Source organism: Chiloscyllium punctatum, chromosome 2 (assembly GCF_047496795.1).
Source record: "Chiloscyllium punctatum isolate Juve2018m chromosome 2, sChiPun1.3, whole genome shotgun sequence".
Lineage (NCBI taxonomy): Eukaryota > Metazoa > Chordata > Chondrichthyes > Orectolobiformes > Hemiscylliidae > Chiloscyllium > Chiloscyllium punctatum.
This window is the reverse complement of record NC_092740.1, coordinates 104,935,400-104,950,523: the sequence shown is the minus strand read 5'-3', so window position 1 is coordinate 104,950,523 and position 15,124 is coordinate 104,935,400. Positions and strand designations below refer to the sequence as shown.

Here is a 15,124-nt window from a genome sequence, read left to right as displayed (position 1 = left end):
TTTGCAGCATGACCTTGTGGGCCCAAAACTCAATCTCTCCACTGTATGCCTTCTTGACAACCCGATCAACCTGGTGCTAACTTTCAGCAAACTATGTACATGGACACCGTGATCTCTGTTCATCTACACCACCAAACATCTTACCATTCGCCCAGTACCCTGCATTCCTGGTACTCCTTCCAAAGTGAATCATCTCATACTTTTCTGCATTAAACTCCATTTGCCACCTCTCAGCTCAGCTCTGCAGCTAATCTATGTCCCTCTTTAACCTGCAACATCCTTCAGCACTATCCACATCTCCAGCGACCTTAGTGTGATCCGCAAATTTACTAACCCATCCTTCTACACCCTCATCTTGGTCATTTATAAAAATGATAAACAGCAGTAGACCCAAAACAGATCCCTGCAGTAATACACCAGTAACTGAACTCCAGGATGAATATTTCCCATCAACCACTACCCTATCTTCTATCAGCAAGCCAATGTCTGAACCAAACTACTAACCCTCGATCCCATGCCTCCGTATTTTGTGCAATAGCAACTATGGGGAACCTTATCAAACCTTTACTGAAATCCATTTACACCACATCAACCACTTTACCCTCATTCACCTGCTTGGTCACCATCTCAAAGAAATCAATACGGTTTGTGAGGCACGACCTACCCTAACACAAAACTGTGTTGACTCTCCCTAATCGACTTATTCCTCTTGAGATAATTATAAATCCTATCTCTTACAACTTTTTCCAACATCTTACAGTCTCAGACTCCTCCCTCCCCTTCCTAGACCTCTCCATTTCTATCTCGGGCGACCGACTCAACACAGACATTTACTACAAACTGACCAACTCCCACAGCTAGCTAGACTACACCTCCTCCCACCCTGCCCACTGTAAAACGCCATCCCATATTCCCAATTCCTCTGTCTCCACCGCATCTGCTCCCAGGAGGACCAATTCCACTACTGAACAACTCAAATGGCTCCCTTCTTCAAAGACCACAATTTCCTCTCTGACGTGGTCGACGACGCTCTCTACCACATCTCCTCCACTTCCCGCACCTCAGCCCTTGAACCCCACCCCTCCAATTGCCACCAGGACAGAACCCCACTGGTCCTCACCTTCCACCCCACCAACCTCCGGATATATCGTATCATCCTCCGTCATTTCCACCACCTCCAAACAGTCCCCACCACCAGGGATATATTTCCCTCTCCACTCCCTCCGCGAATCCCTCGTCAGGTCCACACCCCTCACCAATCCAACCTCCACACCCGGCAGCTTCCCCTGCAACCACAAGAAGTGCAAAACTTGCACCCACACCTCCCCCCAAGGCCCCAATGGATCCTTCTATATCCTTCACAAATTCACCTGCACCTCCACACACATCATTTACTGTATCCGCTGCACCCGATGTGGTCTCCTCTACACTGGGGAGACAGGCCGCCTACCTGCGGAACGTTTCAGGGAACATCTCTGGGACACCCACACCAACCAACCCAACCGCCCCGTGGCTGAACACTTTAGCTCCCCCTCCCACTCCGCCAATGACATGCAGGTCTTTGGCCTCCTCCATCGCCAGACCCTGGCCACACGACGCCTGGAGGAAGAGCGCCTCATCTTCCACCTAGGAACCCTCCAACCACACGGGATGAATGTAGATTTCTCCAGCTTCCTCATTTCCCCTCCCCCCACCTTATCTCAGTCCGAACCCTCGGATTCAGCACCGCCCTCTTGACCTGGATTCCTGAAGAAGGGCTTATGCCCAAAAAGTCGATTCTCCTGCTCCTCGGATGCTGCCTGGCCTGCTGTGTTTTTCCAGTACCACATTTTTCAACTCTGGTACTCCAGCATCTGCAGTCCTCACTTTCTTCTATGTTACCCACAACCAAAGTAAGGTCGCTGGTCTATTATTACCAGGGTTATCCCAACTCTCCTTCTTGAACAAGGGGACAACATTTGCTCTCCTCCAGTCTTCTGGCACTATTCCTGTAGACAATGACAACATAAAGATCAAAACCAAAGGCTCTGCAATCTCCTCCCTGGCTTCCCAGAGAATCCTAGGATAAATCCCATCTGGCCAAGGAAGCATCTACTTTCGCACCTTCCAGAATTGCTAACACCTCCTCCTTGTGAACCTCAATCCCTCTAGTCTAGTAGCGTGTATTCTCCTTAACAACATTGTCTTTTTCCAGTGTGAATCCTAATGAAAAATATTCATTTAGTGCTTCCCCATCTCCTCAGACTCCATGCACAATTTTCCACCTGTATCCCTGATTGGCCCGAATCTTACTCTAGTCATTGTTTTATTCTTGATACACCTACAGAAAGCTTTAGGGATTTCCTTGATCCTACCTACCAAAGATTTCTCATGTCCCCACCTGGCTCTTCTTTTAGCTCTCTCTTTAGGTCTTTCCTGGCTAACTTGTAACTCTCACATGCCCTATCTAAGCCTTCACGTCTCACCCTAACATAAGCCTTCTTCTTCCTCTTGACAAGAGATTCAACTTCTTTAGTAAACCATGGTTCCATCGCTTGACCACATCCTCCCTGCCTGACAGGTACATCAAGGCACACAGCAGCTGTTCCTTAAATAAGCTTCACACTTCAATTGGGCCCCATCCCCTGCAGCTTCCTTCCCCATCCTTTGCATCCTCAATCTTGCCTAATCGCATCATAATTGCCTTTTCTCCAGTGGTATATACCTATCCCTTTTCACCGCAAAATTAAGCATAACCAAATTGTGGCCACTATCATCAAAGTGCTCAGCTACCGCCAAATCTAACACCTGGCTAGGTTCATTACCCAGTACCAAATCCAATGTGGCCTTGTCCCTTGTTGGCTTGTCTGCAGACTGTGCAGGATGGATTCCTGATACATGTTGAACAAAAACTGACCCATCAAAAGTTCATCAAGAGTTCTTCAAGGAAGTGACCAAGTTGATAGATAAAGGAAGGGCTGTTGATATCATATACATGGACTTTAGTAAGGCATTCGGTAAGGTTCCCCATGGTAGATTAATAGAGAAAGTGAAGTCACATGGTGTGCAGGGTGTTCTAGCTAGGTGGATAAAGAACTGGTTGAGCAACAGGAGACAGAGAGTAGTAGTTGAAGGGAGTTTCTCGAAATGGAGAAAGGTGACCAGTGGTGTTCCACAGGGGTCAATGTTAGGGCCACTGTTGTTTGTAATATACATAAATGATCTGGAAGAGGGCTCTGTTGGTATGATCAGCAAGTTTGCAGATGACACGAAGACTGGTGGAGCAGCAGAAAGCATAAGGGACTGTCAGAGAATACAGGAGAATATATATAGATTGGAGAGTTGGGCGGAAAAGTGGCAGATGATTTTCAATCCAGACATTTAGGCAAGATTAATTCTAGAGCATCGATTCTCCTGCTCCTTGGATGCTGCCTGACCTGCTGCACTTTTCCAGCAACACATTTTTCAGCTCTGATCTCCAGCATCTGCAGCCCTCACTTTCTCCAAGAAGGTATATAGTATGCTTGCCTTCATTGGATGCGGTATTGAGTATAAGAGCTGGCAAGTCTTCTTTTTAGATTACTTTCAGTGTGGAAAGAGGCCCTTCGGCCCAACAAGTCCACACCGACCCTCCGAAGCACAACCCACCCAGACCCATTCCCCTACATTTACCCCTTCACCTAACACTACGGGCAATTTACCACGGCCAATTCACCTAACCTGCACATTTTTGGACTGTGGGAGGAAACCGGAGCACCCGGAGGAAACCCACGCAGACACGGGGAGAATGTGCAAACTCCACACAGACAGTCACCTGAGGCGGAAATTGAACCCGGGTCTCTGGCACTATGAGGCAGCAGTGCTAACCACTGTGCCACCGTGCCTAGGATTAAAATCATTAAAATGTTAAAATTTGGCAAGACATTGGTTCGGCTGAATTTAGAATACTGTGTACAGTTCTGGTCACCACATTAACAAAAGGATGTGGACACTTTGGAGAGGGTGCAGAGAAGGTTTACGAGGATGTTCCTGTTATGGAAGATGCTAGCTATGAAGAAAGATTGAGTAGGTTAGGTTTATTTTCATTAGAAAAAAGAAGATTGAGAGGGGACCTGTTTGAGGTTTACAAAATCATGAATGGTATAGACAAGGTGGATAGAGACAAGCTTTTTCCCAGGGTGATGGATTCAATAATGAGAGGTCACGCTTTCAAGGTGAGAGGTGGAAAGTTTAAGGGGGATACACGCGATAAGTACTTCACACAAAGGGTGGTGGGTATTTGGAATGCGTTGCCAGCAAAGGTGGCGGAGGCAGGCATGGTAGATTCATTTAAAATGCTTCTGGACAAATGCATGAGTAGGTGGGGAGCAGAAGGATACAGATGCTTAGGAATTGACAGACAGGTTTAGACATTATATTTGGATCAGCTTAGGCTTGGAGGGCCGAAGGGCCTGTTCCTGGGTTGTAAATTTTCTTTGTTTCTTTACTTGAGTTGTAGTATTTCCGGTTAATATTTGGAAAGTTAAAGTCCCGCATAACAACTATCCTATTACTCTTGCTCCTATCCAGAATCATCTTTGCTGTCCTTTCCTCTACATCTCTAGAACTATTCGGACGCCTACAGAAAATTCCCAACAGGGTGACCTCTCCTTTCCTGTTTCTAACCTCAGCCCATACTACCTCAATAGACGAGTCCTCAAACATCCTTTCTGCCACTATAATACTATCTTTGACTAATAATGGCACACCTCCCCTTCTTTTACCACTTTCTCTGCTCTTACTGAAACATCAAAAGCCCAGAAACTGCAACAACTATTCCTGCCTCTGTTCTACCCATGTTTCCGAAATGGCCACAAAATTGAAGTGCCAGGTACCAACCCATGATTCACCCACCTTATTTTGGATGTTCCTAGTGCTGAAGTAGACACACTTCAAACCACCTTTTTTTCTTGCTAGTAAACTCACCTTGAAACCTCATTTCTTACCTCAGTGGACGCTGGAACTACAACTTAGGTTCCCATTACCCTGCTGAAATAGCTTAAACCTTCCCGAAGAGCATTAGCAAATTGCCCCCTTCAGGATATTGATACCTCTCTGGTTCAGGTGTAGACCTTCCTGGGGTAGAGGTCCCACCAACCCCAGAATGAGCCCCAATTATCCAGGTATCCGAAACCCTCCCTCCTGCACCATCCCTGTCGCCACATGGTCAACTCCTCTCTCTCCATATTCCTCCCATTGCTAGCACGTGGCATGGGCAACAAACCAGAGGTAACAACTCTGTTTGTTTTCGCACTAAGCTTCCACCCTAGTTCCCTAAATTTCTACCTTAAGTGCTCACTCCTTTTCCTACCTATGTCATTAGTGCTTCTGTGGACCATGACTTTGGGCTGCTCCCCCTCCCCCTCAAGGATCCTGAAAACATGATCCGAGACATCACGAGCCCTGGCACCTGGGAGGCAACACACCAACCCATGTCTCTCTCTCTCTTGTTCCCACACAACCTCCTAATTGTTTCCATAACTATGAGCTCCCCAATGACTAATGCTCTGCTCATCTCCCCTTTTCCCTTCTGAACAACAAGGACAGACTCTGTGCCAGAGACCTGTGCCCCATTGCTTACCCCTGGTATGTTGTCTCCTGTAACAGTTTCCAAAATGGTATACTTGTTATTGAGGGGAACAATAACAGAAGTTTCCTGCACTGCCTGCTGATTCCCTTTCCATCCCATTACTATAACTCATCTGCCTTTTTCTTGCACCTGAGGTGTGACTATCTCCCTGTAACTTCTCTCAATAACCCCCTCCAACTCCCAAATGATCCGAAGTTCATCCAGCTCCATGGAGGGCGCCCGATGCTCAAGGTAAGTTTTTAAATCAGTGACTAACCTTCCCTTCAGACCCTAGTGGACGCTCCCACTCTTCCTGCTGCTGAAACAAAAATCAACTAGATTTTAGTGATACTAGACGTTTGTAATTGTGGTTTTGAAGAATGCCTGCTGAATTTCTACAGTTAGTCTTGCAGAGATGTTGTGATTGGAACAAGAGTCCAGTGCATCTCGTTGACTGTGAGGTCTTTGATTGGGGTTGTTAACCTGGGCCAGTCAGGGATCCCTGGCTGACAGCTATGAACAGGAGCTTTGGAGAGTCTCCTCATTCTAGAACATATTTTGAGCCAGCTGGCCAGACCCTATGTACTGTGCACATGTAAATAAAGGACAATTTGTTGACAGGATACAGGCCTCTGTGCAATTATTTCAAGACAGTACACACTTCTGCTACTGAGCATTGATGACGCAGGGAGTGAATATTGTGGATGTGGTACAAGTCAAGCAGGCTGCTTTGTCCTGGATAGTGTAAAGCTTCTTGAGTGTTGTTAGAGCTGCATTCATCAAGACATGTAGGGAGTCTTCTAGTACACTGTGGACTGAGAATCAGGAGGTAAATTGCTTGTTGCAGAATTCCTAGATCTGACCTGCTCATTGTATTTATTTAGATGGTTCATCCAGTTCAGTTTCTTGTGAATGGTAACCCCCAGGATGTTGAAAGTACCACCACTGATGGTACCACTATTGAATGTCAAGTAGTGATAGATATTCTCTTCTTGCAGGTGGTCATTATCTGGCACTTGTGTGCCATGAATGTTACTTGTTATTTGTCAGCCCAAACCTGGAGGTTCTCTCGGTCTTTCTGCATTTTGACATGGGCTACTTCAGTATCTGAGAAGCTGTGAATAGTGCTGAACATTGTACTGTCAGCAGTGAACATTCCACTTCTCACTTTATGAGAGAGGGAAGGTCATTGACAAAGCAGCTGAAGATGATACGGTCTAGGACACAACCTTGAGGAACTTTTGCAGAGAAGTCCTGAAACTGAGATGACTCACCTCTAATGACCACAACTATCATACTTGGTGCTACATATGACTCCAACCAGCATAGAGTATATCATACCCAAGCAAACACTGTACAAGTAGACACCCTACGTACAGACTGTTTAGAGGAACAGCCTGTGTATTGACAGCACAAAAGAACACACTTATTTTTACTGTCCAAACAAACATACAGTGCATTGGCAAACTCCACACAAAAATACAGCACACAAACATCTGTCTAAGCTACACAGATGTAGAACATATAGAATGCACAGGCAATATCTGGCTGTAGACCGTCCAGACAAATACCCTGCATACATACTACCCATGAATATATTGCATAGACAAACACCCTGAAAATATTCTGTGCAGGCAAACACCCTATGGATAGGTTGTCCAAGCAAACACCCTTTAATTTGACAAGATAGGCAATTGTGTACAGAATGAAACAGCAAACATCCTGTGTTTAAATGTGTTTGAATTTTCTCTGCATGGCTTGTACAGGCAATCTTCTTGTGAATAGATAGGGAGGGTAGACAACAGCATAGCCAAGCAGCATTCACATAGGTGCTTCTCAATTCAGCCAATCTATGTACCATCCAAGCCACAACCAAACACTCCACATACAGACTGTACAGTTAAACATCCTGTGTACAGATGACACAGGCAAACAGTCCAGGCAAATCCTGTTATATACTGTCAAGCAGATACTTTACCTATAGATTGTCCAGAGAAAAATGCTGTGTACAGATTGTATCAACAATTAAAATGCATACAATGTAAATAGAGACAAAAAAAACACTGCAGTTGCTGGAATCCAAGGCAGACAAGCAGGAAGCTGGAAGAACAAAGCCAGCCAGCAAGCATCAGGAGATGGAGAAGTCAACATTTCAGGTGCAACCCTTCTTCAAGACTGGGATAGGCAAATTTCCGGTGTCCATACTGCACAAGCAAGCATTCCATGTACAAACACCCTCCAAAACTGCATTAAGTCCAGTAAAAAACAACCCATGTACATACTGCCCAGGCAAATAACCTCGGCAGAATCTGATCAGGCTCCAAACAATGTCGGCTATGATAAGAGTTTTTTTTTCAAATTCATTTACAGGATGTGAGCATCATTGGCTAGACCAGCATTTGTTGCCCATTCCTAATTGCCCGCATTGCTTTGTGGCCTAGATCACAGGTAAACCAAACCAAGTAAGGATGGCAGTTTCCTCCCCTAAAGGACATCGTAAGTCAGATGGATGAAATTCTTGCAAGGCAGTGGTGGGTTCTCAATTAACACTCTTTGTTGTTTGTTAATCACCTTGTTAACACTCCAGCTTGCCACGGATTCTGATCTTGCCAAACTCGCAATACAAATAAGCCATCATGAAAACTCTTCATGGAGCCATGAAAACTCTTCAACTTGCTGCTGCTCCAAAAGATCTCCATGTTGGATACTGGGGCACCAATATCGAAGGCTACATGCACCCCACATCCAATGACATTGGCATCCAACGTGTGCCATGTTGAGACTGCTCAAGAAAACACCCTGTGTACATAACTGTCCAGACAAACTGCCTGCTCATATACTGTTCAGGCAAACAACCTGCATACGCATGGTCTAATGGGGCCTAAGAGAAAAGTGGGGTTTGGAGCAGACCAGCAAAAAATATCACTCATGATTGCTCGAAAATCACCCAAACGTCTAACATAACATATAGCACAGCCTGTACAAGTCATATTTATCAAGAGCAAAAAAAGCAAATTTAACACAGAACATTTAAAAAATATTGCTTAATCAGGGACAGAGGGTTATCATGGTGAGTAAGGTAGACTCCAACATTTTTGTTAAGCAAGCTATATCACATGTTCTCTCCTTATACTCAAAATACTTTACAATATCTAGCTTCTCTTCCAATGTTATCGCCTTTCTTTTGTGTTCACCAAATGCAATTTTATCACCAGGACACTTATTGCTAATATTCTTGTCACTATGCTCCTCCATTTTTTTTAAAACAATGGATAATCTAGTGTATGTTTTACATGAAGCTGCTCAATGTATCTCTCTTAGAAACCTGCTGTCGGCGTCTGCGCAGAACGGCATGGAGACTTCGGCACAGAAATCAGTGCATTCGCAGAACAAATGCGTGAAACAATCACTGCTGGAATCATGCTCTTGTGAACAGAGGTTCACAAAAATATTGTTCCTTACTTCCTCAGAAACACCATAAGTAGGTTGCGCAGCCAGAGCCTGCATAAGAAAGGCTTTAAGGAAAAAGTTGGAAACTATAGACCTATGAGCCTGACATTGGTGGTCAATAAGGCGTTGGAAATGCTTCTGAAAAAATGCTTCCACACTGTAAGTAATCTAATCTAATCTAATCTAATCTAAAGGATTTACATTCATTTAGACAGGGAAGGACTGATTAAAGATATGGTTTTGTGTGAGGGAAATCATGTCTCACAAACTTGATTGTGTTTTCTAAAGATGTCATCAAAAAGATTGATGAGGGCAGAGCGATATTAATTGTTTACATGGACTTTAGCAAAGCCTTTGACAAGGTTCTGCATGGTAGACTAATTAGTGAAGTTTGATCACATGGGATTTGGGGTGAGTTTGCCAATTGGATACAAAATTCGCTTGACGGGGAGGGACGGTAGTGTGGTGGAGGGTTGTTTTTATGAACTGGAGGGCTGTGATCAGTGGCATTCCACTTGTATAAATGGGTTAGATGAGAATATAGGAGGTATGGTTAGCACTTGCAGGTGAGATCAAAATTGGCGGTATAGTAGACAATGAAGGTTTATCTGAGGTTACAAAGAAATCTTGATCATTTGGATCAATTGGCTGAGGACAGGCAGAGGCAGTTTCATTTGGATAAATGTGAGATATTGCATTTTGGTAAAACAAAGTCTTGATTTATACAATCTCTGGTAGGCCCCAATGTAATGTTGTAGAACAGAGAGATCCAGGGGTTCCAGTATACAATTCTTTGAAATTTTGTCAAGTTGTTAAGAAGGCATTTGAGTACAGGAGTTGTAACTTAATATTGAGGTTTCAGAGAAGATTTACCAATATGCTGCTTGAGTTGCAGGGAGAAGCTGGATAGGCTGGAGATTTTTCACTAGAGTGTAGGAGTTTGACAAGTGACCTTATCGGGGTTTTTAAAATCATGCAGGTGAACAACAGTCTTTTCCCTAAGGTGGGGAAGTTCAGAACTAGGAGGCATATTCTTAAGAAATGTGGAGATGAAGAGCTTATGCTCGAAACATCGACTGTCCTGCTCTTCAAATGCTGCCTGACTGGCTGTGCTTTTCAAGCACCATACTTTTTGACTCTTATCTGCAACATCTGCAGTCCTCACGTTCTCCCAGCATATGTTTAAGGTGAGAGGAGAAAGTTTTAAAAGGACATGAGAAACATTTTTTTTTCGACCGGAGTGGTTAGTGTGTGGAATTAACTGCCAGGGGAAATGGTGGATGCAGATAATAGTTCCAACATTTAAAGACATTTGGGTAAGTGCATAAATAGGAAAAGTTTGGAGGGATATGGGCCAAATGCAGGCAAGTGGAACTAGTTTAGTTTGGAAATATAGTCAGCATGGTCTAGATGGACCATAGGGTCATTTTCCATGCTGTATGACTCAATGATGCATACTCTTAATGTCAGGGCACACAGGCTATAGGTCAAGCACTGGGGATTAGAACAGTTAGGTGGTAGTTTTTGGCTTGCATTGAAGGGCCACAGGGCCTTTTTCTTTGCTATCGATCTCTATGACTTTATATATCCAAGCAAATACCTTATGAATATTCTGTTTAGGCAAATACCCTGTGACCTTCCTGTCCAGTAAAAACCCTTTGAAAATACTTTGCAGTCAAACATTCTGCATATGTGTTGACCAGGCAAACACCCTGTGAATTTACTGTCCTAAATATATTGTCCAGACAAACACACTAGCATATGTTATTCTGACACGCATCCTTTGTGTGGACTGTTCAAACACCCTAAATCCACACTGTGCCTATTCACTGACCAGACAAACAACCTGTGGATACACTCCCAGGCAAACCCTTTCCTTTTCCATGTCCATGCAAACGTAGAGCATATGAACCACACAGACAAACATCCCATGTACATAATGCAAAGACAAACACCCTGTATGACAATCATCCTGTCTCCACTGGCCAAGCAAACACCATGTTGTGTATGATCCAGGCAAACACCCTCTGCATACTCTACCCAGGCAAAAACTGGGTGTATATAGCCTAGGCAAATTCCTTCGGCTTTCACTGCTCAATGCATAGACATACACACTGTATGTAGTTCATGGGCAAACACCTCATATAGCGTATGCAGTACTCAAACACCCACTGTCTCCAATGCTCAGGCTAACATCCTGTATATATACTGCTCAGGCAAACACCCTATTATGTATGCCGTGCTCACGTAGACACCATCTCTGTATACAGCCCAGGCAACACGCGATGTAAACATTGCTCAAGCAAACGCCTTCTGTCTCCTCTGCCCCCACACCCCAGGCAAACACACTGTATTTACACTGCCCAGCCAAGCATTATTCGTCTTCACTGACCAAACACCATGAGTATACATCCAAACACCCTGTGTCTATAAAGCTCAGACAAGCAACATCTGCCTCCACTGTCAAGTAAATATCATATCTGTACACTATCCCGACAAACAGCCTGTGTATGCACTGTCCAGGCAAGCACCCTGCCACCGATCACTTCTTGGATCCCGCTCTTACCTCCTCAATGGCCTCAACAACAGCACATGACGGAGAAAAACGAACATCACCGCTTCCGGGATCAGAGCTCAGAACAGAAACTGGCCTCTACCAATACTAACTCAGCCAGCGAGAGAGTGTGGGTGGAGATACACACTCCACTACAAAGATTCAGCTGTAGACCCTGGTAACAACGAAGCTACAAAACCCTGCTCTGCAGCATGTTGGACTAACACTTTGGCGATGGTTTGTGCTCCTCTTCTGTTAAAAAGCATTAAAACGTATGTTTAATTCCCTTACTGTGCAATAACACATAAACAGTGCTTGGTACAGAGAAGAGCCGCGAACTGCCTGGGACTGCGAGAATTCCCTCTAAGCCCTTAAAATACTTTGAAAACAATGCTTTATTTTAATTCGAATAAAATGTGCGTACACGTGGGAGTTGGGTAAGCTTTTACCACAATCCTCACAACCCGATGATCCTCCGATGATTTCTCCATCGATTTCAAAACATGAATTTAACACTGTTTTAGAATTTTGCACAATCGAAATTTAGCTCATGTAAAGGCAGTCTTGCTTTGAGCCAGGGCGCCGATCATTAAAAATACAAATTAAAATTTGTCCTTTACTGGTGTGAGCTGATTAATTCTGTCACAAGAAATATGAACTTTACTCGTTATGTCTTTGTGCCAATGACATTTGACATTCAACGGCTAATTAAAATAACCTAACATAAAATATATAAACCTAGAAATATAATTATGTCCATCTGATTGGAGTACGGTGCAATATTCGTGTTGCCTGCACGTTTTCCAGACCAAGATGTTTATTGCTTTTCAGACCATTGTCTCCATTTCTGTTTCGGAGCTGGCAAATCAGGCATCTCTGACGCCATGAGGGGGAGGTACAGCTTGAGAAGGGACTGGAAAGGAGCAGTTCAGACGAAAAGCTTGCAGCTTGTGCGGAACTCTTTGGACATTTGGGCACAAAAGAGAGGGAGAACGTCTCCTGATCTTTCTTCTACCTCAACAATCCCAATCTGGGGCCCAAGGTTTTCCAAGATAATTACGCCCTTCAAAGAAGCCCTTTCGAGGACTTAATGCCGGTGCGTTATGACTTTGATTGCCACCACTAGCACTTTGCGATATCTGCTACCTCTGCCAATGTGTGTGTCAGAGTAAGGTTTGTTTAAGGAGTTGGTTGCCATCAGTGTAGGGCTGTATCTAATGATCAGTGGTAGTGGATACACTGCAGGCGAAAGTGAGGACTGCAGATTAGAGTCAAGAGTGTGGTGCTGGAAAAGCAGAGCCGGTCAGGCAGCAACCGAGCAGCAGGAAAATCGACGTTTCAGGCAAAAGCCCTTCATCAGGAATGAGGATGCACTGCATTGGACTCTAAATAGAAGGGCACCGTGCTTAGATAACAAGATGATTTACTGCAAGATTGTATTATATATGGCTACATTACTATTCAGGCATTATTACTATCAGGTGCTGTACATAAGGAAGGTCATGTCTGAACAACTGAAGTTTTCAAAGAGGTGACCAGGTATGTAGATGATGGTATTACTTTTGATGTAGTCTACTTGGACTTTAGCAAGACTTTTTAAAGATCCCACATAGGAGACTAAGAAAATGTTAAAGCCTTTGAAATCAAAGGAAATTTGGCAAATTGGTTCCATAATTGGCTGAGTAGCAGGAAGTGATGATTGAGGGATATTATTCCAACTGTAAGTCTGAGTCCACTGGAGGACCCATAGGGGTCAGAGTTGAGCCCGTGCTGTTTGTGCTTTATATTAATTATTTAGAATTTAACTTAGGATCAGTAAATTCACAGACAATATGAAAATTAGTGGAGTGGTAAATAGTGAGGAAGATAGCCTTAGACTACAAGGGAGTATAGACAGCTGGTCAGATAGACTGATGGAATTCAGACTGGATAAACATGAGCTGATGTATTTGGGTAGAAGGCAAGAGGATACATGATGAATGATAGGATCCTGGAATGCATTGAGGATCAGAGAGATCTTCATGTATACCAGTTCTTTAAGGTATCAGGACAGGTGAATAAAGTGGTTGAGAAGACATATGGAATACTGCCTTTATTAATTGAGGCATAGAGTTTATGCTGGAATTGTATAAAATATTGTTCAGGCCACAGCTCAAGTATTCAGTGCAGTTCCGGTATCCACATTATAGAAGGGATATGATTGCACTGGAGAGGGTGAGATTTACCAGGATGTTGCTTGGGCTAGATAGTTTCTATTGTGAAGAGGGATTGGACAGATTGGGTTTGTTTTCCTTAGAGCAGAGGAGATTGAGAGAGGACATAATTTATTATGATCATGAGGAAATAAATTTGCAGAATTATATTTGCAGAGACGTTCTATTTTGCTCAAAAAATGCACAACCTGCAGGCAGTCAATGCATGTAATATTTTAGAAAATCAACTTTGGAAATAGATTAGATTCCCTACAGTGTGCAAACAGGCCCTTCGACCCAACAAGTCCACAGCGACCCTCCGAAGTGCAACCCACCCACACCCATTCCCCGACATTTACCCCTTCGCCTAACACTACGGGCAATTTAGCATGGCCAATTCACCTGACCTGCACATCTTTTGGACTGTGGGAGGAAACCAGAGCACCCGGCGGAAACCCTTGCAGGCACGGGGCGAATGTGCAAACTCCACACAGGCAGTTGCCCAAGGCAGGAATTGAACCCAGGTCCCTGGCGCTGTGAGAAAGCAGTGCTAATCACTGAGCCATTGTGCTACTCTAGAACCAGTCTAACTCAAGATTGGGATATGTTGATTCTAACCTCACACTGTGATGTCACCTTTTTTATAAAACCTTAAGTTATCTCGAGAATATGACTTAAAAGAAGTTCTGGGATTTACATGTTAATTAACTGAAACCTGCAACCCATTCTAAAAGATGAAAGACTTAACAGCAATCTAGGTTTGTTCAATATGATATTTCATTCTGTGTCCTATGATCCCACTTCACAGCTACCTGATGAAGGAGCAGTGCTCCAGCAGCTAGTGCTTCCAAATAAACCTGTTGGACGATAGCCTTATTTTGTGTGATTTTTAACTTCGTCCACCCCAGTCCAACACCAGCTCCTCCACATCATAAAATTGAGTGGCATGGATAGGAGAGATAGAAAGAAGTTTTCTCCTGCATAAAACCATAATGTCTATTGCTAACAAGTCTATTTGCTTCTAAATGCATATAAGTCTTGTCTCTGAATATCTTTTCCAATAATTTCCCCAACGTGTACATGAGGCCCACAGGCCTGTGATTTTCAGGATTGTCCCTGCTACTCTTCTTAAACAATGGAACAACACTCACCTGTGGCCAAAGAAGATGTCTGTGAATGCTCCAGCAATTTGCTCTCTTGCCTGCCTCAATATTCTGGGATGGATCCCACCAGGACCTGGGGACTTATCAACCGTAATACTTCTTAGGTCACACAACACTTCTTCCTTTTTAATAGCAACCTGGATTAGAATTTCGACAATCCCTCCCCTGAGATCATCAA

The 15,124-nt window shown here is 43.9% G+C and overlaps 1 protein-coding gene across 5 annotated transcripts in view; it reads right to left on the bottom strand.

The window, feature by feature from the left end:
• Positions 1-11,856, bottom strand: part of zdhhc21 (zDHHC palmitoyltransferase 21) — a 135,726-nt gene extending 123,870 nt beyond the window's left edge. Inside the window, exon 1 of one of the 5 annotated variants that reach the window (XM_072586900.1) lies at positions 11,604-11,856. The gene's annotated coding sequence lies outside the window, so the exon portion shown is untranslated. The remainder of the gene's footprint in view (positions 1-11,603) is intronic. The other 4 variants (XM_072586902.1, XM_072586901.1, XM_072586903.1 and 1 more) reach the window with 4 other exon arrangements.
• Between the last annotated feature and the right edge of the window lie 3,268 nt (positions 11,857-15,124).